The sequence below is a fragment of the Balaenoptera borealis genome (genome assembly GCF_965194805.1).
Source record: "Balaenoptera borealis genome assembly, chromosome: 13".
NCBI lineage: Eukaryota > Metazoa > Chordata > Mammalia > Artiodactyla > Balaenopteridae > Balaenoptera > Balaenoptera borealis.
Window position 1 is genome coordinate 91,511,707 of NC_138870.1, and position 24,632 is coordinate 91,536,338.

At 47.8% G+C, this 24,632-nt stretch overlaps 1 protein-coding gene and 1 pseudogene across 3 annotated transcripts in view; both read right to left on the reverse strand.

Moving 5' to 3' along the window:
- SYN3 (synapsin III) overlaps window positions 1-24,632 on the reverse strand; it is a 452,132-nt gene that overhangs the window by 40,005 nt on the left and 387,495 nt on the right. The gene's annotated exons all lie outside the window — the stretch shown is intronic.
- Window positions 7,367-10,835, reverse strand: LOC309608642 (deoxyuridine 5'-triphosphate nucleotidohydrolase, mitochondrial pseudogene; annotated as a pseudogene). The gene has a single exon. The product of its transcript is annotated as a deoxyuridine 5'-triphosphate nucleotidohydrolase, mitochondrial pseudogene (transcript).

A 24,632-nucleotide genomic window follows, 5' to 3' on the forward strand; every position in this document is an offset into this window, starting at 1 on the left:
GTGCAGCACAGGGACCCTGATGCACCCTGGGGTGGGTGCCAGGGAAGGTTTCCCAGATGAGGTGACGGATTCTACTCCAACTTTCTTTGTCATGATTATGAAGAAGAGGATGAATTTAAATCCAAAGCTTCTCTTCTCTTTTAAATCACAAAGAAACAGTTTGAAGTGGGTGTTGGCGCAGGGCTTTATATGTATCTCATTATTTTCACATGTATTCTTTTAAGATATCTATTTCTTATTGAGCACTAACTATGTGCCAGGAACTGTACTACACAGTTCACCTATAGTATCTCATTTAATCTTCACAAACAACCCTAAGTGCTTCCAGTCATGATGTACCCACCCGAGCCCTGTCTCTGTAAACAAGTATAAAGCTGGAAAAAATTAACGAGGCAACTGTTTTGAGGCAGTGGGAACAGGCCGTGCAAGGCTGATCCTTGAGACAAAGGACATCAGGAGGTGGGACCCATGTGGGCCCGGCCCCTTTCCCAGCCTCCCCTCAGGCTCCCTGCATGCGGTTGTGACACAGGCACTTCCTCAACTACCCCAGCTCTTTCCTGCCTCTGGGCTTTTGCATGTGCTGTTCTCTTTCTGCAGGGTTCTTCACTCTTGTCCTTGCATGGCCAACTCATTCTCATTCCTCAAGGCTTTGCTCATGTGTCACCACCTCAGAAGTTCCTCCAACAGCTCTGCCATGTTTTTGTCTTTTAACAACCTGTTCTTCTCTGGCCTAGTACTGAGTAAAGTTTACAACTGTATTTCTTTGCTCATTTATACCCTATCTGCTTCTCCCACTAGCCCATGATTTCCAGCGCTAGCACAGCACCTGGCACGCAGTAGGTGCTCAATAAAGAGATGTTGAATGGGGACTTCCCTGGTGGCGCAGTGGTTAAGAATCCTCCTGCCAATGCAGGGGACACGGGTTTGAGCCCTGGTCCGGGAAGATCCCACATGCTACGGAGCAACTAAGCCCGTGCGCCGCAACTACTGAGCCTGTGCTCCAGAGCCCACGAGCCACAACTACTGAGTCCACGTGCCACAACTACTGAAGCCCGCGCGCCTAGAGCCTGTGCTCCGCAACAAGAGAAGCCACCGCAATGAGAAGCCCCCGCTCACTGCAACTAGAGAAAGCCTGCACGCAGCAATGAAGAACCAACACAGCCAAAAATAAATAAATGAATAAATAAAATAATAAATTCATTAAAAAAAAGAGCTGTTGAATGAATAAAGGAAGGATGTATTAGATTGGTCCCTCCCTTTCCTGTGGGAGGTAGGGGAAATGGGGAGATAGGGAATTCCTCCTCCACTTTTACAAAAGTCACGGAAACTCAGAGACCATATAGGGCAGATCTGAGAAGGCTTTGTGAAAGAGTTGGGACTTGAAGACAACATGACCACTCAGTCAATCCTCCTGGTATCCTTGAGAGGGAGATGTTATCCTCCCCATTTCACAGATGAGGCTCAGAGAAGCGAAGGACATGTCCAAGGTCTCCCAGCTAGTAAGTGGAGGGATAGAGACTCAGATCTGGTCTGGTGAGTTCAGAACCCCATGATCTGTTCATGACATTGCCCTGCTTTGAAAGCAAAGGATCGAGGCAACTCTTCTCCTTCCTATCTTTTTCCTCCCCCCCGCACCCCATATCCTCGGCTGGCTTTTTGCAAACTCTACTGACAGAAGGACTTGAGTTGGCAAAGGGTAGTTCCTGAGAGCACAATGGGGCAGGTGCCCAGTCTCTTCCTGGAAGGACCTGGGGAGGACAAACTCTGCCAGCCAAACTCCACAGCTGAGGTGTCCCCCAGCTTGAATCGTGGCCCTGATGACTCAACCCAAGAGCCCCTTGGCCAAGGCAGCCTATGCCAGGGACCCCGGCATGGCTGAGGCTCAGAGCCGACTCACAGGGCAGGCTGCCACCACCTGAATCACGCACTCCACCTCTGGGTGGAGAGAAGAGGTTGGGGGCTGGGGTGGGGCACCGGGCTGAGACCACGTGACTCATCTGGTGAATAAATAATAACAATGACTGTAATAACAATAAGGATGGACCATGACAGCTACTCTTAATGAGTACTTTTCATGAGTCAGGTGCCATTCTAACAGCTGTATATTAATTCACATAGCCTTCGTAACAATCCTATGTAGTAAGAACTATTATTTCCCTATTTCACACATGAAAAGACTGTGGCCCAGCAAGGTTATGTAATTGGCTGCAGGACCCAGAGCTGGCATGTGGAAGTGCTGAGATTCCAACCAAAGTCTGTCTGACTCCAAAGCCCAGCCATTCATTCAATAAATATTGAGCCCCTGCTATAAGCCAGGCACTGTCGTGGGCACCAGGGATACACTGATGGAGTTGAGAAGTTAGTAAACAAATAAATATATGACATATTAGGTAGAGATGAACATTATGGGGGAGATAAATTAGGCTAAGGGGGTGGGGCTTACAGGGGTTAAGGTGGGGATGTGATTTCATATCGAGGTTGTTGGAGTTCTCCCTAATAAGATGGCATCGAGCAGAGACTTGGAGGAAGTGAAGGAACGAGTGATGGGCCCACCTTAGGAGGGGAAGGATGAATGCCAAGGCCTGAGGTTGACCTTGGATTGCTGAGTGTGTTTGACGAGCAGCAGGGAGGCTGGTGTGGATGCAGATCAGAGCGGTGGGGCAGGGGCACAAGTTATGCGGGGTCCAGAGCCATTGGGAGGATTTCAGCTTTTACTCTGATGCTGGGGCGAGCCAGGGAGGGTTGGGGCAGGGAAATGACACAATCTGACTTAAAATTTAAAAGGATTCCTTTGCTGTGAGAAGACTAAAGCAAGGGCTAAAAAGCAGGGAGACCAGTTGGAAGCCTACTTTAACAACACGGGTAGGAGACATCAGTGGCTTGAACCAGGGCGGCAGATTCTAGAAATATTTTGAAGGTAGAGCTGAAAGGATTTGCTGATGGGTAGGACGTGGGATGTGAGAGAAATGCAGGAGTGAAACATGAGCTCAGGGCTTTTGGTTGGAGCAACTGGCAGGATGGGTCCCCTCTCCCCCTTGCCTCCTCCCCAAACGGGAAAGGCTGTGGAAAGAGCAGGTTTGGGGGGAAAACTAAGTGCTCAGTTGTGTCCATTCTCCGAGGTCCTGGTGGACATTTGGTCATACAAGTCTGGGGTTCAGAAGGGAGGGCTCCCCTGGAGATTTAAATTCAAGAGTCAGGGATGTATAGATGGTTCAGAAAGCCATGGAATTGAATGAAATAGCCTATGGACGGGGAGGAGCTAGAGGAGGGGTCAGAAGACTGAGCCTCACGTGCCAGAGTGTAGAGGTTGGGGAGATTAGAGGGAAGCAGCAGAGAGGACAAAGGCACAGCCACGGAGGCAGGAGGAGAACCACAGCTCTCTCTGTGACACCATCCTGTTAAGGAACCAAGTGGGCTGAGGCTTCCCAGAACTCTGGACTTTTCTGTGCAGGAGAATGGATCTGGGTGGTCATTCAGGGGCCACTCGATTGCTCTTCAGCCCTCTTCTCTTCCGCAAGGTGAGTCTAGGTCCTTCCCTCCTATTCTCTCCCCCTCTCTCCTCCCTTCCTTTCTTCTTGCCTGGTTTACAAAGTGCCTTCATGTTCAGTTCCCTCCTGTGGCTGCTCAGGGGAAGCTGGGGGTGTTCAGAGCAGGGCATCATGGGAAGGACTGCCATGTCACCCCAGAGTCCACCTTGGGTTCTCAGCAGAGACAGATACTCTAAGACGGTTCCTGCCTTCTGCAGTGAATCCTGTGGTGTGCCACCCGGATCCCCCCTTAAGGACAGAGGCACCTGTTCCCCGAGCTGCCTGGGGTGGTGGCTGCTGAGGGCTCATGGCTGAGTTTCTCCCCAGGAACCGCCCTCAGCTAAGGCGAGATGCCTTGCCCAAGTTTACACCACATTCCTAGGACAGCCCACATCCAATGACTGACTGCGGCAGGAGTTCAACGGCCCAGTCCCTTGCCATGATTTGGGACAATTCTGAAGGGCCATCTCAGCTCTGGGACTCCTTATGGAGTCAGCTGAGGTCCCTATTGTAACTGCACTGCAGTTCAACTTCTCCTTCTGCCTAATCCTGCCTCCCTCACTTCCCAAGGCAGTGTTCCCAAGTGCAGACCCCAATGCGCATCGTGTAGCAAGTCCCCATCTCAGAGTCTACTCAGTATCGATTCCCCGCTTCCTCCAGCCTAATAGAACCCCAATTTTGTTTAGGTACCTACCCATCTCCACCCAACCATGGGTTTCAGGGGGGAACTGAAGCTACTCCCCATACAAGAGGTGAATCCTGATTATATTCAGTCAATCAGAACACAGCACGCTTCTCTCAATGGCCCAGGGCTGGACTCATGCATGAATAAACTGTCTCAATGAGGCAGAAGAGAACATCTCACTCCATGATGGATGTGAACAGGGAGGCACGAAGCATATAACCCAGAATGCCACTAGCAGCCAGGGTAGGACAGAGGAAGCTGCCCAAGAATGAAGCTGGGCCTGAGGTCAGCCAGCAGAGACGGAATGAGCCTAGGACCTCGGTGACACTGAGACACTAATCCCCAGGCTTTCAGAGTGTTTAAGCCAGTTTGAGGTGGAATTTTCTGTTACTTTCTGGGTCGATTCAATTACTTGCTACTGGCTGTCTAAACCTGCTTTGCTGGCCCATGGGTGTGTCTGCAGGAAGGTGTTCTTGTTGAGGCTCTTGTCTGAGGCACAATTTTTCCCTCCGAAGGGACCTGGGGGCACGGGGTCCTTTTCTTCAGCAGCAGCAGAGTACCTTTAGGTTGGGGGAAAGCTATCAGGGAACTCTCTTATTTCCAAACTCCTGCAGTTTCCTTCCATGTGGCGGGAGTGACACTGCTGGCCCATCTGCCCCTGTCATTCACTCCTCCTCAAAGGGAGTGACAGATTCAGATCAGAGGGTCTGAAGGAGAAATGGGGCACACGTAGGAGCCCAGCCCATTCTCCTCTCCTTTCTCTTTGGGAGCTGTCTTTCCCACAAACAGCATGTAATCTGCTCTGCTTCCCAGATTGTAAGTGTTTTGAGTCAGGCCCAACATGGGGAAGCCTGAGGCAGCCCAGCAATGTCTGAGTTTGATGGGCAAATCTGCTAATTCTGGGGTTTGGTTTTGAGAAGCCATTTGCCTGCACACTTAAGCCACAGTCTTTAATACCTTTATTTGTACTAACGCACTTGATTTTTCAAATTCCTTACTATTACTACACCCCGGCAACTCCCGCAGAGCCTGCAACATGGCTGAGTGGTTGGAAAAGGGTATTGTAGGAGCAAAGTCAAGCATGAGGCTGGTCGATGACCTTTAATGCTTCTTCCAATCCCAGACCCAGTGATTCTATTATCTGACAAAGAGAAGTACCCCAGTTGTGTTGAAGAGACAACCCCCTAACATTTAATTTCAAAAGGCATTCATTCAGTGGTTCCTCATAAGAGACCTTCCACAATGAATAGCAAATAGCACCATTGCTAGTGGTTTTATAAAAGTTGCCGGAATCTTCCCTTGACCCAACTGGAACCTCTCTCCTGCCCTTTCCCACCTTCCTTGCACGACCTCCTGGCTTTGTGGGCTGAACAGAGGGCAGCAGGCTCCTTGCAGAGCTCATTAAGGTCTGCTTTTTACTTGCCTGAAAGCCATGCTTAGTAAATCTCCTCTCTGGGGTCTGAGAACTCGACCTTCAGGCAAGGCACCATCTTGGTCGACTTGGAGGGTTTTGACTCACCGTGAAATGATCGCCCTCTACGTGACAGGCCCTGATTGTGAGCCTGCCTCCCCCGTGTCCCTGCCTAGCACCCCGTTTGTCTGGGCTTTCACAGGGAGTGTCTCGACCCTGGACTTGACCGGCTCTGCCTCCCTGTCAGCACTTCTTGGCTAAGCTGCTCCACCCCACTCTCTTTTCTGCCCAACAGGAGAATAAAGGGAGCCTCAGAGCCTCCTAGCCGGATCAGATTCCAGATCGCTGTAACGAAAACACACTAAGCCAAGCAAACAAAGCAGATGCTCCCTCAGCCAGGCTTATTATTTCCACCTCTCTGTGAACATTTCACTGCTTCGGGCCACGTCTGCCTGCGAGCTGCCCAGGGTCCCTCCTTCCCATCGGGGCCATCAGCCTGGGCTTTCATGGCAGGGGCACATGACCAACCAAAACCAAGAAAAAGAACACTGAGAGCCAGGAGGCTGGGAAGGGACCTCACTGGGTGACCTCGGGCAAGCAACCTTCCCTCTCTGAACTCCTGGCTTCAAAATTAACCATGCCAGCTTAGGTTATACAAGTAAATCAAGGGCAGCATTGTCCACAATAGCTAAGATATGGAAACAGCCTGTGTCTGTCAGTGTATGAATGGATAAAAAAATTTACGGAGTGTGTGTGTGTGTGTGTGTGTGTATGTGTGTGTGTGTGTAATTGAGCCACGAGAAAGAAGGACATCCTGCCATTTGCGACAACATGGATGGACACTGAGGGCATTATGCTAAGAGAGACAAATCAGGCAGAGAAAGACAAATACTGTGTGATCTCATTTATATGTGGGATCTAAAAAAAGCCAATCTGATAGAAACAGATTGTAGAATGGTGGTTACAGGGGCTGGGGGAGTTGGGGGGAATCGGGGAGATATTGTTAAAGGGTGTAAATATGCAACTAGAAGATGAATAAGTTCTGGGTATCTGATGCACAGTGAAGTGACTATAGTCAACAATACTGTATTATATATTTCGAAGTTGCTAAGAGAGTAGACTGTAAACATTCTTACCACAAAAAAGAAATGATAATTATGTGATGGGATGGAGGTTTTAGTTACGCTAAGGTGGTAATCATATTGCAATACATAAATGTATCAAATCAACATGTTGTACACCTTAAACTTACACAATGTTATGTGTCAATTATATGTTAATTTAAAAATGTAAATCGAGGTTAAGAGTGTGGTCTCTGAAGCCAGACAGGCTGGCTTTGAACTCTGGATCACCAAATGCCAAAAGGGGGTTACTTGACCTCTATCTCCCAGCTCCCTCCACTGTAAAGTGGTAATTAGTACCCAACTCAGGCGCTCTAGGTAAGAGGGGTAAGTTAACCTGTGTCCAGTCCTCAGGCGGTGCTGGCACATAGCACGCTCTCAATAAATCATCACCACCATCACTGTTCCTAAGATGCTCACGGTCTGTAAGGGGAGTCAGGCATGTAGCTGAAAGTGCACCTAGGGTTCCGATGGGGTGGCAGAATTCTGCACAGGCACAGTGCAGGCACAAAGTCGGGGTCACATCCACTGAGGGCTTGGGGAGAAGTTCAGGGAACTCTTGAACTTAAGCTGAGTCTAGTGTTGAAGAGGCTGACACGGTGTGGGATGATCATGGAAGATAAAAGAGGGAGGGAAAGGCAGAGGAGCGTGAAACCATCTGGCACGTTTGGGGACTGGAGAGGGAGTGGGTGTGAGGAGCCCTGGGTGTGCGGAGGCCAGTGCTGAGAGAGGACCCCAGAGGGTTTGGTGGATGCCGGGGGATCTTGCAGGCTTTATTCATGGATAATGTGGAGCTACTGCTGGGTTTTAAGCAGAGGAGGGATGTAGCAGTTCTGGGTTTTAGGACCCCAGTTCAGCAGACACTGTGGAAAATGGATGGGAGGGGCCAGCCAGGAGCCCTGGCGAACATTCAGGCAGTGACTGCTGTAGTTTAGACCAAAAGTGGTGCAGAACTGACCTGCGGCAGAGGGAAGAGAAAGGCAGGGAAATGCAGGGAATGCTCGTGGTGGATGTGGGGTCCAGGGAGCCCAACCGGAGAACCACGCGCTGCGTGCTGACCACACGGCGGCCACTGCCGGGAGCCCTCCACACTGGGACTCTGGCCATGCTGCGGTGAGGCCCAGGGAGGGCGGAGTAGCTCCAAGGTCACACAGCTGGTGAGCAAAGGAGAAGGGTGCCGACCCACAGTCTGGTTTCAGAGCTCCCAGCTGGGACTACCGTGCACGGCTGCCTGTCTACAAGAATGGCTTCTATCCAGTGCCTTGCACGCGCCGGGCATTGCTCTAAGCCCAAGACCACCCAGCTAGTAAGTGGCAGAACTGTGGTTCAAACCCAGACAGCGGAGCTCACGCCTTATCACTACGCTGAATTAGTTTGGGTGTCACCCTGATTCAGGTGAGACCACAGGAGTGGACGCGATTGTCTAAGGCACTGCTGTCCCTAGAGCCACATGTGTAATTCTAAATTTTCTAGTAACCACGTTAAAAAATGTCAAAATAAAAAAAGATGAAATTAAGAACATGTTTTATTTAACTCAATGTCTAAAAATATTTATCATTTCCATGTGTAATCTTTATAAAAATTATGAATGAGATAGGTTCTCTTCTTTGTACCCTAAGTCTTTGAAATTGATGTATATTTACACTCACAGCCCAGCTCAATGGAGCCACATGTCAAGGACTCAGCAGGCATGTGTGGCTGGTGGCCACCAAATAGGACAGCGCAGGCCTGAGGAGTCACCTACAGTGAGAAAGGGTGGGACAAGGATGGGACCTCAGGGCACCCGGACAGAAGGGTGGAAGAGGGGAATGCAAAGGAGGTGAAGAAAGTCTGGCTGGAGAGGAAGGAGGAAAGGTGGGTGAGAGTGGTGTTCCAGAAGACGAGGTAGAACTGCATTCCAGGAGACAGGGCAACCATGACAAATGGCCAAGGAGCAAAACAAGGGGCTTAGGACTTTATCAGGTTTGTCTATCTGGAAGGCATGAACGATCTTTGCCAGAGGAAGTTTCTGGGAGTGGTGGGAGCTGATTTAGGAAGCTGGAGAGTGAGTGGAGACAGCAACTGCAGGCTCTTCTTTGAAGAACTTTGGCTGGAAATGCAGGGTAGGAGAGGCACACAGGCTTCACAAAGACATATTTATTCTTTGCAAATCGGAGTCAGATTTGAACATGCTGCAGTGTTGGAAAGATGCCAGTGGAGAAGTAGCACTGAGGACCAGGGGTGAGAAGGAATGGACAGGGAGCCAAGTCTCAGAGGATATGGGTGGAAATGAGAGCCAGAGCTCAGAGGGAACACGAACTCGGAACAGGAGACGCGACAGCACTGAGACAGGGAAGATGGGTGTGGGGGAGGGCAAAGGTGTGGCAAGGTGCACACATGTGAGGGCAGAGGTGATGAGGTGACTCTGCCAGCATCAGTGAGCTCTGTGACAGGGGCATGGTCCTCTTTTGGGGGGAAGGATGTGGGACTTGCAGAGTGCAGTGAGGTTCTGAAAACACCACCATGAGGATGGGAAAGGCAGCTGACTAGGGAGATGTAAAAGCTTTGCCAAGACAACTGAGGCTCCTAAGGCTAGAGGCCATACATTTGTAGTTGCAGCATCAGATCAGTGGTCTTGGTTTAGAAGAGATGAAGGTTCATGGCTGGACTGATCCAAGGTTGGGAGTTCCAGGGCAGGTGTGACAGGAGGACTAGAGAGGTTGCTCATTCATTCAGCAAACACGTATTACATGGCTACTCAGTGCCAGGTACTGTTCTAGGTGCTAGAGGTCATACGCAGTGTCAAACGAGACAAGATTCCTGCCTCCATGGAGCTTATGGGAATGGTTTTCTCTAAACACATAGTAGCCTCCTAACATAGAAGGAAAGAGAAGTGTTCTGTGGTGGGACTCAGCTTGTTTGGCAAACAACTGAGATGGACTGAAGTTTAACATTCCACATGTGGAGTTGACGTGCTCCACTGTCAACTCAGGGGACAGGGGAGAAGGTGGCTGCTCAGGACAGTGGGTACTGATCCTGAAGTCATGGAGACAGGGATTACCACCTCCATGTGCCTGGAGGGGACTGATGAGGCTCAGAGAGGGCCCGAGACCACACAGCCAGTGAGTGGGAAGATTGTCTGGGCCCAGAGCCTGCTGCTTTTACTTCTCCATAGTCTCAAGTTGATGAAGCCCCAGAAAGAACAGGTTTGTTGAGCCCCTTGTGGACATGGGTTCTCTACCTCTCTCCTTCTTCTCTTGCCAACCCTGGTTTGGGCCAGAGCCATGGCCATTTTATACACAGATGGAGGTGTCAGGGGAAGCTTGCTAGTGAGGATGGTCCCCAGCTCCAGAGGGGACTAGACAAAGGTGAGTAAACTCCTCTGGGTGATTCAAGCTCCTAAGGAGAAGGGGAAGGTTGTTAGGGGCTTCCTGGGGTGGCCAGGACAGAAGCACAGTCAGACTTTGCTTCCAGCTGTTCTGAGGCAGCTCTGCCTCAAAGTCCTGGATGATGCCAGCCTGCGCTCTCTGTGCCTCGGCTCTGGTCTCTTTTCTTCCTGGAATGCTCTCCTTGCTCCTCTACCTAACACCTACCATCCACCAAAGCCCTAAAACTCGTTGCCTTCTCCAGGAAGCCTTTCTGGTCCACTCCAGCTCATTAGAGTTCCTCCTCCTCCTCTGAACTCCTGCAGGGCTCTATACTACTTTATTTCACTTTAAGCAAAGTCTTTACTTTCAAGGAAAAAAAGTGCATTTTCTCATTTTCTGTTCTAGGCATAAACTTTAATTATTTCCAGTGGAAGCAAAACCTCCTGAACCCCTTTCAGTGTCATCTAAAACTTGAACTTCCTCTATCTCTGGGTAAAATATCTGTTCACAAATGAGATGTGCAATTCGATCACACTTTTTGACTTCAAACTTTTCTTTGCCAGAATTAAACAGTACAATACCAACGTTTCCTCTGTAATCTTCATCTATGACACCGGCTCCTACATCTATGAAGTGTTTTGCAGCCAAGCCAGAACGCGCGGCTACTCTCCCATAGCACCCAGAAGGAAGAGCTATCTGGATGTCGGTTTTTAGATGCCAAGTAGTACAGTTCAGAGGAGGAGGAGGAACAGGTGTTTACTGTTCACTTAATTATGAGCATGTGTTCATTCACTTAGTCCACAAATATTTATTGAGGGCACTGTGCTAGGCACTGAGAATATGGTAACAAACAAGACAGATGCAAGGGAACGTTCTGGTGGGGGGGGAGGTGGAGAATAAATAAGCAGATAGATAAAGAAGTGGTTAGGTAGATGGAAAGATAGGTATAAACAGGTAGGAAACAACTAGTTTGCAAGTGCATTGAAAGACACAAGCAGGAGAGTGAGAGAGAGGATGTACTACTGTGTACTGATAGAATTTTCAGGGACTTCCACAAGCTGATTAATCAGGCCAGGTTTGTAGAATCCCATTTAATAGGATATAGGCTCTACTACATCACACTTTTTTTTTTCCTCACACAAGTCACAAAGTTGTTAGATAAATCAGATCAAATTCTACAGGCAGCACAGTGAAAGCACAGACTATGGGGTCAGGCTGAAATAGGTTCAAATCCTGACTTAGGCACTTGTAGATGCCATGACCTGGAATGAGTTCTTAAATCTTTCTGGGGCTCAATTTCCTCATGTGTAAAATGGGGATGATAATATTTATACCCATCCTCACAGAATTGGGAGATTAGAAATGATATCTCTGTCTATGTCTGTCTAGCCATCTATCTATCATCTATCTATCTAAACATCTATTTCTCTAAGTGATAGTTATTATTAAATGCATAAGAGTTCTAAAAAATACAAAATGACCCACACATGGAAGGTATTGCTTTGAGCATGGGTTTGGGAATCAGACTTTACTGCTTACTAGCTGTGTGACCTTGGGAAATTTCTCAACTTCTCTGAACCTTGATATTCTCAACTGTAAAATGGGGTTTATAATAGTACATACCTCATAGAGTTACTACAAAGATTTAGTGAGATAAACCATGTAAGCAACTGAATGGTGTCTGGCACAAAACAACGAATGTAAGCTGCTCGTGATTAACTAAAAGAACCTTTACGGATAAGGTATCTAGAGATTTTGTAAAGTCACTATACACAAAGTATAGAGATACACAAGTATCTCTTCTTTTACTTTCCTGGCCCTGGTGGCTTATATTTTCTGGGTGTGGAGGCCTCTCTCCCAGTTGTCTGTAGAGTGGTTTTAATAGGGGCAATGCTGAAGGCGTGTTAGGTATAGCAATGCCATACCTAATCTTGCTCGTGGGCAGATTCTGCGGTCGATTAAACGTGGTATTTAACTCCCCTCCCTCCACACACTGCTCTTTTAGGGAGGGTTTGAAAACCTGCTGACTTTCCTGAAGGACTTAGATGTTGTCTGTCTCCGGCCAGACAGCGGAGGAGGAGGCTAAGCGTGGCGGTCCCACCAGGGGATGGTTAGACTCCTTGTCTGACTGGCTCCCTTGTGAAACACTGAGATATTAAAGGCCACTGTAAACATTTTTCAAAAAACAATAGAGAGATTTCCTTTGTGTGGGTTGGGATGTGACTCCCTGGCAAGGGGTATTATTCACTTTACCAAAGTTAAGGAAGTTAAGAGAGCTGTGCTGAGGTTTGGAAAAATTGAGGTGTTTTTCTTCTAATGAAAACACGTAATTTTCATTTTGGGGTTGGATCTGTGCAGGTTTCTCTCCCAGGAGGATGTGCCTTGTAGTAAGGAAAGGGGGTGTAACAGGGAGGTGTGGGGAAGCTTTGGTGGGAGGAGAGAGGGCAGGGTGCTGAAAGCTCTGGCCTGGGTATGCGGCCTTCAATAACTACGTTTATTCAGTGAACAGCTCAGAACCTCAGAGTGTGGAGGGACCTGAGAGGGCATCTGGTCAACCCTCTCATTTTGCAGATGAGGCAACTGACACATAGGGAGGGGCAGAATCAAGGACTGAGACTGTCTCCAAGTCTGCCAACTTCTCTCTACTAGTGTACCACAATGTGGTGTGCATGGCATTGGCGGTCCAAGGGATGACTTAGAGGACATGCAAATGAACATTTAACTTTTAACAGTTAGATATTTATTTCAATGTGTATTAGGAAAAACTATCTGGGCCATAAAACTCATAATCTATGATCATAATATAAAATGTCATTGAAAAATAATTTATTTAAACAAAGACAGAGGGAGCGTGTATGTGTGTGTGTATTGTATGTGTGTATGTGTGTTGTTTTAAAAATGCTGGATAAATAACAGAATAGGTGATCTGTAGGTTTGTTATAAATCATGACTACAGTCCACCCCATCTTTAGGGCTATGGTGCTGCACAGTGAAGACTGGGGAGGCCCTTCTAGGTTCTCCTAGAATTTGGCATTTTCACTCTGAGGAGCAGCAAACCTCTGACTCCTCAACCCCCAGCATCCCCTTTCCTTCACCTCATCCTCTCATTCAACTTTCTTCGCAATTTCTCCCTTCCCTTCCCTTTGTCTTCCTTCTGATCTCCAGCGCCCAAAATAACCAGCAGGCAGTGGGAATAGCTGCTAATTCTGTGATCTCTGGGCTAATCTGTGATCTCTCCTCATCCCAGGATCTGGGATTCACACAGAGCCCTGGCTGCTGGGAGCCAGAGTCGGGGGTCTTTTTCTCATCCTGTCTCCACGAAATTTCAAGCTTACACCATCTATTTGCCTTCTTCCCAGATCTGCCTAAACTGTAAAAAACAAAACAAAACAAAAAACAAACAAACAAAAAACAATAAAACCCCCAAAACCCCAAACAACTCCACCTAAAAATATTAATGGTTGACAGTGGATAAATATGTCACCAGCAGCCTCCTCCTACAACCCCTAGTCTATGACAATGGTACATTAATAGGCCTTGGGATATTCCCAAATCATAACTAAAAAACAAAATCAAAAGACTATGACGCTACAATGAAACATCATTGTCACCCAAAGTGTACACCATCACAGTATCATACAGAATACTTCCGCTGCCCTAAAACTCCTCTGTGCTCTGCCTACTAGGCACCCCTTTTAGCCCCTGGCAAACACTGATCTTTTTTTTTTTAACATCTTTATTGGAGTATAATTGCTTTACAGTGTTGTGTTAGTTTCTGCTGTATAACAAAGTGAATCAGCTATATGTATACATATATCCCCGTATCTCTTCCCTCTTGCGTCTCCCTCCCTCCCACCCTCCCTATCCCACCCCTCTAGGTGGTCACAAAGCACCGAGCTGATCTATCTGTGCTATGCGGCTGCTTCCCATTAGCTATCTATTTTACATTTGGTAGTGTATATATGTCCATGCCACTCTCTCACTTTGTCCCAGCTTCCCCTTCCCCCTCCCCGTGTCCTCAAGTCCATTCTCTACATCTGCGTCTTTCTTCCTGTCCTGTCCCTAGGTTCTTCAGAACCATTTTGGTGTCTGCACCCAGTGGGTGGCTGGCATAGGCTTCCTGGTGGAGGGGACTGGTACCTGTGTTCTGGTGGGGGGGGCTGGATCTTGTCTTTCTGGTGGGCAGGGCCGTGTCCGGTGGTGTGTTTTGGGGTGTCTGTGAACTTAGTATGATTTTAGGCAGCCTCTCTGCTAATGGGTGGGGTTGTGTTCTTGTCTTGCTAGTTGTTTGGCATGGGGTGTCCAGCACTGGAGTTTGCTGGCCATTGGGTGGAGCTGGGTCTTAGTGTTGAGATGGAGATCTCTGGGAGAGCTTTTGCTGTTTAATGTTACGTGGGGCTGGGAGGTCTCTGTTGGACCAATGCCCTGAACTCGGCTCTCCCACCTCAGAGGCTCAGGCCTGACACCCGGCTGGAGCACCAAGACCCTGTCAGCCACATGGCTCCAAACTCCGGAACTCCACACTCCGGACGCAGCCCTTTGGACGTGCCAAAACCTACAAATTTTATAAGTTGTGCTTTTAACTTTTTCCTTGCTAAGAGTCTATATGGGGAAATGGCAGGGGGTAGACTGGGGAGAAATATGAAGGGTTAAGTGTCCAAGTTTGAGCAAATTATGTTCCAATTGGTAGGCTGACCTCTTTGCTTATTGTCTTTTCTGCTGGTGGCTTTCAAACTTTATTGACCCAGAAGTGATGAAGCAGGTTCTCTTTGTATTATATGGTGTCAGCATGACAGTTTCTTCCTCTCAGCTCATTAAATTCTGGATTCCCTCTTTCCTGATCTTTATCTTCAGGAGGGCCATCTCCGTGTAGTCAAATACCGAGCTGAGTATCTGGAGAACTGAGCTCTTGTGGAGGCCGTACACTGGGTGTGAATATGGGTGATTTCTCTTTTCTGGGCTTTAGTTTCCGTATCTCTGTAAAACTAGGGCTCAGGTGTTTGGGTCTACTGTCCAGGCCAAGGGAAAAGTTTTTCTACCAGTCTCCAAAACATCGCTAAGGGGGAACAGAAAACTGCCAGAGGAATGTGTATTGTTCAGATCAACCCCAAAGAAAGTCTCCTCGAGCCAGGGATCGTCTCAACAGAGGATATCCCTTTGCGGCCTCCTCCTCCAATTCAAGCCTCAAAGGGGCTGACAGTGCTGGCTGTGGCTAGGCAGCCGTTTGAGCCTCACCACTGATCTTTTTATTGTCTTCATAGTTTTCCCTTTAACATATATTTGAAATCACATAATATGGAGCCTTTGCAGAGTGGCTTCTTTCACTCGGTAACGTGCATTTACGTTTCCTCCATGTCTTTTCATGGCTTGACAGCTCGCTTCTTCTTAGCACGGAATAAAACTCACCAGTTGCAACAAACGTACCACTCCAGCGGGGGATGTTGATAATGGGGAGGCTGTGCACGTGTGGGGGAAGTGGGCATATGGGAAACCTCTGTACGTTCTGCTCAATTTGGCTGTGAATCTAAAAATGCTCTAAAAAATAACTTCTATTTAGAAAAAAAAAAAGACTATGAAGTGTGGCCATGTTTATGAGTGGGTTCTATGCTAGGGTTAAAATAAAATAAATGAAAGCTCTCATCTCCTAGTCTTCTTAAGAGTAGTGATCATAGGGGACTATGAGACAATAATTTAATATGCATTGAGTGCCTTCTAGAATCAAAATCCTCATGAAGGCAGGGATTTTGATTTGATCTCTACTGTATTATCAGTGGCCAGAACACTGCCTGGCACTTAGTAGGAGCTCAGTTAATATTTGTTGAGAAATTAACAAAAATATCAGGCCCTATGCTAGGCGCTGGGGCTCCAACCATAGTTTCTGCTCTTGAGGTCTGGCCCAGAACACTGACAAGCAGATGTAGAACAACAGGACAGTAAGATGGTGCAGTAAGAGGGAGTTGGACTAGGTCCAGAGCTGGCTCAAACGAGGGCAAGAGGATAGAAGGCTTTAAAGGGGAGAAGTTGCTTCAGCTGGGTCTAGAAGGATGAGTCCCAAGGGGGAGACATCCCGGGGTATGATCTGAGGTGTGTAAAGTACAGGTAGGTTTGGGAGGACTTTAGCTTAACGTGGCGTCACCACACCTGTCCCTGGGGTCACACTCTGACCATTTCTGACAACAAACCAGGCCCTGAACTTAAGGACGCCAGCTCCTCTGCTCCCCACCCCATTCTAACTGCCCCTCCCTGGCTCCAGCCCAGAGTCTCAGGGCCTTGTGTGCCACTGCAGGTATCAGTTTTTGGGTGATGGTCTTCAAGGGGGCTCTACCCAGAAACACCAACTATGCATGAGGGCTGGAAGCAGTGGTATCCTGGAGCTGGCTCATATTGACTTATAAGAGGCAACTGTTAAATATTTAGAAAATTTGTGAGCCAGTTATTAAACCATTGTTAGCTTCATGCTGTCCACAGTGGAAGGATTTACACCCTAGAAACTGGCAAACACTACAAATTTGGGCACTTTTTCCCTCCCAGAGAGCCAGTTTGCCAGAACACTATTTGCTGGAAGACAGCTGATGCTGACTGTTTTTCAGTGTTCCATGGAAGGATTTGAAGTATTGCAACAAAAATTTGATTATTGTTTTCTTAAAACAAAATATTTAAGAGCTTGATTTTCGAGCATCCAAAAAGCAGACTCAAATGTTTACTATATATTAACTTGGGCTTCCTGGGCAATCCTTATTTGTTCAGCCCCCAGAGTAAGGTTTCTCCTTCCATTTTGGTTTATTTAGAGAATAACCTCAGATTGCAGAGCAAGTCAGTAAAACACTAGTGATTTTCTCAAAACCATGCTGTGCAAGGACACAAAATATAAAGGGAGGCTGGGTGCTGAGGCTGATACAAGACCAAGTTCATCAGAGGAGTCTCAGTGTTCTCTTGGTGGACTTGACAATAGATGTTGTGAATTAAAAGTTACAGAATGAAATGACAGCTAATACAATACTACATTTACGTCTGTTGTAATTTCAAGTTCTGTGTAGTATTTCGTTGGAAAAGAGAGTTTTGATGTCACCCAGTCAACTTATGTTGCAGAAAAGGAATCTAAAGCCCCCTGGAGAGCGACATGGCTACTTTGCTTCTGGTGGTGCAGCTTCTGGAAAGGAAAGGGAAGGGAGGAAACCTGGAAGGAAGGAAAAGGACTTTCTGAAAGTTAGAACTCCTGGCCTCCCCATCCAATGCCATTTCCTGTATGTAGGAGGAATGTGTCCAAATTTCATTACAGATCTTCCTTGACTTAAAATGGGGTTGCGTCCTGATAAACCCATCCTAAGTTGAAAATATCATTAAGTCGAAAATGCATTTAATGCACCTCACCTACTGAACATCACAGCTTAGCCCAGCCCACCTTACACATGCTCGGAACACTTACACTAGCCTACAGTTGGGCAGAATCATCTGACTACAAAGCCTATTTTATAATCAAGTGTTGACTATCTCATGTAACTTATCGAATACTACACTGAAAGTGGAAGACAGAATGGGCATCTGGGTACAGGACGGTCCTAAGTGTGTCTGTCGTTCACCCTCGTGATCACGTGCTGACTCGGAGCACTGTGGCTCGACGCTGCTTCCCAGCATCATGAAAGAGTATCACACCGCATATCACTAGCCTGGGAAAAGGTCAAAATTAAACATTCTAAGTACGGTTTCTACTGAATGCGTATCGCTTTCGCACCATCATAAAGTCAGATAATTGTAAGTCAAGCCATCCTAAGTCAGAGACCATCTGTATTTCAGCAGGGAACAAAATTACCATAGTGGTGGGTGCCCAAAATATCTGAACTTGACCCATGCACGCTAGTGTTCCGTAAACATGCACGTACAAGGGCCCACATATCTTGGCCCTCCCTGCTGATCTCTCTGATCTCATTTCCTTCCATCTATCCCCTCATTCTCTCTTTCAGTTCCTAGAATTTGCCAAGCTCAGTGCTGCCTCAGGGCCTTTGCACGCATTCCTTCTGCCAGCAAAGCTCTTGCTGCAGACAGCCTCACAGCTGGTTCCTTATTGTCTTTGTTCCATTGTTCTCTGTCCTCCTCAGAGAGGCCTCTCCTGATGTAATCTAAAGCAGCTCTTTCACTCCCCTATGGCATTCTATGACATCACCCAGTCTCGTGTTCATTCTTGCACTTATCGTGGTCTCACGTTATCTTATACTTGTCCATACCCCCCACAAGGATATAAGCTCTGTGAGAGCAGGGACTTTTCTGTTAGATTCACTACTATATCCTTTGCTCCTTGTACCTAGTAGGTGTTTGGGATCTATTTTTTTGAATGAATAAATGAACAACAACTGCTGACCATGACCTCTGGGCACTCTTTTGACCTAAGGGAGTGGTTTTCGACCTGGACTCCATGGAGTCTTGAGGTACCTTAGAGAAGCTTGGGGGTTCCTTCTTTGTGGGCATGGACCCATGCAAGGAGACCAGTTGAGTGGAACTCTAGATCTCCTCCCTTCATCTGGAGCTGCTCCACACAGATCTGGTTATATACATTGAGTGTTTTTATTGTTCATTGGGCAGAGGGCTCAGAGACCAAAGAGCAAAGCCAGGTCATTGCTGAGGAAGTGTTGTGGATACCTAGGAGTCCATGAATGGGACACAGGTGGAGTAAACATTGATACTGAAGGGTGGTAGCAAGAAGAGCAGGGCCATGGCAGACGTATCATGGGGGCGGGGGGGGGGTGTTCTCCAGGTGTGAGGAGAGGGTCTTTGGGGGTGGTGACCTGATTCTAAGTCTTCCTTCCAGCTGCCTCAGCTCTTTGCCCCTGAGTCACTAACTAGTGATGGGCTCGCTGATGCTTTTTGCTGAGGCCACGTGTGAGAAGCTGGCATTTTCTGACCACGACTTTAAACATAATGCTTGCTTCTGCACTCACCAAGTGAGCCACAGCCTTGCTCTCGGTGGCCTCATTAAATGGGATTCTATTTTCATAGCACTCACTTTTAGAACATTCCTATTTGCTGTTCCAAGCTCTTGGAGAGACAGCCCAAGAGGCTCTGCTGATAAAATGACTCTGGGCACGATAGAGATGGGGAGATGCCGAAATGAATAGCAGCTTTGTTTACTTGGCATTGGAACAGTCGAGAGGAGTCATATTTTAAAAAAATAAATAAAGTTTCCCTTCTCTCCACAAGAAAAAAACCTACTCTGGCTGCATGGCCAGCAACACAATTTCCCTCATAGAACAGAACAAATGTGAGTAGACTGAGATTAACTTTGGGAGAAAAATTAAAGAAATAAAATAATTATGGGGTGGGCATGGGGTAGGACTGGAGAATGGGTAAGATCAAGAGGCATTTGAGATGTCTAATTAAAAAGCCAAAAAGAAAAAGCAGCAACAGATGGAGTATGAGTCTAGCGACATATACACACACTAAGGCATTTAAATATACATCTCTATATACTATATACATACATATATACTAAGTATATATACATCTATATAGAAACAGGGCTTCTAAATATGATTGGTTCCCTTCCCTGCAGACTTGGCCTGGGTTTCCTTCCGACGGTGGAGAGAAGATAGTAATAATTAATATTACTGCCATTTTCTGAGCCCTCACCATGTGCCCAGCTCTGCAAAGTGGAATGTGCATACAATAAGTACCATTCTTCTCACTTACCGAGCTTCTCCGAGCTTCAGTTTTCCCCTCTGTAAAATGGGGACAGTCAGATTATCTACCTCATAGAGCTGTTGTGACAATTAAGTTATACAATGAATATAAAGCATGGAGTACAGGGTCCAGCACCTAGTAAGTGCTCAATAAATGGCTTGTGATTATTATTATTGTTGTTATTTTCCACTGGTACCTCCAACTCAAAATGTTAAAAACTGAACTCATTATCTTCCCCCTCAAGCCTAGCCTTCTTGATCTCATATTTCAGTGAATGGAATCATTATATTCTCAGTTTTCTTCTCCTGCCCTGAATCCGGGCAGTCCCTAAGTTCTTTCAATTCTGCTTTCCCCATATCTCTTGACTGCATCCTTATCTCATTCCTCGCTGCCTTGGTCCTGCCTGGGTGCAAACCCTTATTTCTTCTCTGAACTGATGCAGTGTCTCCCTAATAACTCCCAGGGTTTCTAATCTTCCCCTCCTGGCCCCCACTCCTCTCCTCTCCTCTCACACTGCTGCCAGAGTGCTTTTTCTACCTTATAAATCCAACCATGCCCATTCTTTGCTTAAACCCCACCAGTGGGTCTCTCTCTTACCTAGAAGATAAAGTCCACATTGTAGAGGGCAGCATAAAATGCATCTATGATCTGGCCATGACTCCTGCCCAGTCTCACCTACTCTTCCATGTCTCCCTCCAGCCCAGAGCTCTGAACTACTGGTGTCACATTAGCATCTCCTGGAGATAAAAAAAATCCCAGTGCCTGGGTCCTCCTCCAGCCAATCACTGCAAAGTCTGGGGGTGGGCCCCGGGTAGAAGTATAATTTCAAAGCTTCCTGGGTGCTTCTAACACCCTGCCAGGCTTGAGAGTCACTGTTCCCACTGTACCAACAGCTTGCGATGCTCTCTTGGGCCTTTATGCCTTTGTGTGTGCAGGTCCCATTGCTTGGAATGCTTTTCTCGGCTTTATCAACCTGCATTATATCTCCTCATCCTTTGAGATGCAGCTGAGGTTTCCCATCGTGTGGAAGTCTTCCCTGGTCCCCACAAAGGTGTTCCTGCTCCCCCCGGCATTTCCCTCTGTCATGATGTATTTGCTTGCATGGCCTCTGTCACTATGAGAAAGGGAGCTCCTTGAAGGAGCTTATTTGTTGCCTCAGCACAGTCCCTACACACACTTACAAGACGTGATTTTTGGACAAATTAATAAGTCAGTGGAGGTTCCCCCTCCATCATGGTTTAGTTTTATCTGGACCGCCTTCTCATCGCTTGGCTTGTATCTCTGCTATAGGGTTTATTCATTCTGCTGACTGTAGTCAGTTATCTACATGACCTTCTACCACCTCTCCCCAACTCACGAGCCTTACTTCCATCGCTTTTCACCTCAAGCACTCACTCCTGCCCCAGGGCTTTTGTGCATGCTCTCCCCTTTGCTGTCATGCTCTTCCTCTACGTGTCCACGTGGCTCACTCTCTCTTTCCTTCACATGCCACTTCACAGGAAGCCTTCCCTGATAACCGCCCCACGCCCCTGCCCCCACCATGCTCTCTCCCTCTTAACCTGTTTCTGCCTTCAGAGCCCTTCTCGTCACCTGACATATTGCAGTTTAATTTGTTTATTTTATCGTCTGCCTCCTCCTACAGGATGGATTACTTACTGGGGTTTGCTATACAAATATTTGGAAAAGCATGGCACTAGATCACGGATTGGTGAACTTTTTCTGTGAAGGATACAGTGGTAAATATTATAGGCTTTGCAGGCCATGAAAATGATTCAACTCTGATGCTATAGTGTGGAAGCAGCCATGGACAATATGTACACAAATGGGCAGGGCTGTGTTACAATAAAACTTTATTAACAAAAGCAGGTCCGGGACTGGGTTTGGCCTGTGGGAGGTAGTCTGGCAAGCACTGCCCTAGACTGTGGTCTAGTGTGAGCCTGTGTCTTTTGTGGGTAAATTTCCTGCATTCAGGAGCCATGTCTTTTTCATGTCTGGATCTTAACCAAGAGTCCTCCATCCCAGGGTCTAGCCCATTCCTTGCACATAACAAATGTTCATAAACATTTGCCAAGATATTCAATAAACATTTACTGAATCCCTAACTCAGAACAGCTGGGCACCAAATCCATTAATGTTGGTTGAATGAACACAAGAGCCCTGGTCTCAAATTCTCAAAAGCCTTTGCCCCTCCCCCAATCCTTCCAAAGGCTGAGACCCAGAGTCCAACGGATGTCCTCGCCCTGGCTGCCTGGGTCACGTGCTGCCAGGGGTCGGAAGGGGTGGTGGGAAGTGATGGGAACAACGGAGGGTTTGATGGACTGTTTAGGGAACTGCCTAATTATCCTGCTTATCAGTTTGCTGGTTCCTTTCCTTTGCTCTTCCCCTTAATAAATCAAAACTCCTTCTGTTGTTATTGAGCTCTGGGTCACTGATTCTTTTGCCCGTGTGTTTATAGAGTTAAAGTGTGACCGTGAGATTGAATGGAAGGGAAGGGAGGCACCTGACAAGTGTCAGCTCTGAAAGGCAACACCTCAGCTTCCCAGGGCCCCGTACACTGTGCAGGGTGAAGGAGGGGGCTTCCCGCTGTCCAGGGCACTGGCCGGGTCAGGAGGAAAGGTGGACTTAGTGGGTGCAGCTTGTGCACCCAGCGAGTTTATAATCCAGCGGGGGAGGCTGACTGTACGTTTTTGTGAGGTCCATGGGTTAAGAATAGTTTTTAAATGGCTGGGGAAAAAAAATTGAAAGAAGAACGATAATCCCATGACACGTGAAAATTATATGAAACTCAAATTTCAGTGTCCATAAAGTTATAGTGGAACACGGCCACATGCATTCATTTACCTCTTGTCTAGGGATGTTTTTATACCGCAATGGTGGAGTCCAGCAGTTGCAACAGACCATTTGGCCAGAGAGGTTAAGATGTTTACCATCTGGCCCTGTACTGAGAAAGTCTGCTGACCCCTGACTGGCATGACTACCTGACTGGGGCTAGCATCACTGACACTGCCTGGGAGCTTGTGAGAAATGGAGACTTTCAGGCAGGCCCCACCCAGGCCTAGTGAATCAGAATCTGCATTTTAACGAGGTCTCCAGTGATCTGTAAGCACTGGAAAGTAGAGGGAGCATTTAGGCCCTAGAGGAAGTGAATCAACATCTCTTTAAGCATCCACAGATTTTTAAAGTGCTTTATCTCAGTCAGGCTGCAGGGCAACTCTTCACCCATTAGGGAGACTTATTAGGGCCACTTTACAGATGAGAAAACAAAGACTCCAAGTCAAGTGCTCACCCAAGGCTACAGAATAGACCTGGGAAGTGGCCGAGCTGGGATTTGAACTCCTGGGGCTGTTGCCGAGTCTGTGGCATTAACCATTAGGCTGCATGGCTCCCTGTAAAGGGAGGGTAAGACCACACTGAGTCTAAAGTTGGAGGCACCCAACTGGTGCCCCAGGGCGTTCAGTGGACTACAGATGTGTTTTACTTGGCCTGTACAGCGTTTCAAAGGATTTTAAAATGAGTTTTCAATATGTTAAAATCAGGAGAATTCATATCAGAGACCCAGAGAATCGGCTTATGAGAGACTCAGATGATCAGGTCCGCACAGTCCCTCACGGCTCTGTCCGGCTGGGACTGAGCTGTGTGTGGCTGCCCACGCAGGCTGGCCTGGGCTCTCTGGGTCATCACAGTCCCCACCTGGACCCTTGACTCATTCGGGTAACTATCCTGACCCGGTGAGCATCTGAGTTCACGTCCTCTGGGCGTGTAGAGCAGCATGCGGGTCACTGGGCATCTTGTTAAAATGCAGCATCTGATTCAGCAGGTCGGAGGATATGTCTGTGCTCTGCATTTTTAAGGGGCTCCCAGGTGACGCTGAGACTGCTGGTCCTTCTACAAAGTCCCCACTTTGAAGAGAAGGTTGTCAAGGGGCTCAGGCCTGTCTGACTCAGGGGCTACACTCAACTCGGTTCATCACCCAACGCATCCCAATAGGTGCTCTTGCGGCTGCTCCCTTATCCCTCAGAGTGGCTGGAAGTCCCAGGCTCTTCTCTTCAGCTGCTGGGAGCCCCCTCCATTGACCCACTCAATCCTCAATACAACCATTTTCCACGAGCGTCATGACATGGGAAAGCCTGAACAGCATTCACTGTCCCACGTGGCCTCCCTTGCATCTTATGGCCTCACTACTGGAGGATGGAGTGTTGGTGTGAAGGTTTCTTGGGGCTGGGGGCCAGTAGTCAAGGTGAGAGGACAGGTTCTGTCAATAGTGTTCATCTGTCTGGAGGCTAAGTAGAGGATGCTGGCAACTGTGTGTAAGACGTCTGCTCACCCTGCCCCCAAACACACACACTCTCTTCTCTCTCCAAAACGCAGTAAGCCCACTGTTTACATCCTTCTCTGGCTTCCTCCCACAAACAACCCTGCTGCTGCCACCTGTTGGCAACAATGCCAGCTGCCTCCAAGTGGATTTATTTCCAAGAAGCCAGAGGTGTGGCTGGTCTCATCTGCAGGAAGCAGGGTGGGAGGCTGGCCTGGGCCGCGGCTGCAGGGAACAGGTGGCACCTGCTTGTTTCAGGACATCGCTTCTACTGCCTGCTGATAGTAACAATGGGCTGCGCCTGCACAGTTTGGCTGAGGAAGACCTCAGTGGACACACAGGCTGTGTTCCAGGTGGGCTGGCAGAACTCTCTGGAGGCTTCCTTCCTTGGCATGGGTGCCAGGACCAGGGGAAAGAATGTGCAGCCTTCCCAGCACACAATGTGCAACCTTGTGCCAAATCATTTCGCCTCCTCGATCTCTGCTGGTCTCATCTGTTAAATGGGTATCGTGATAACCATACCCTCATCAAAAGACTGCTGGAACCTGAGCAGGCTC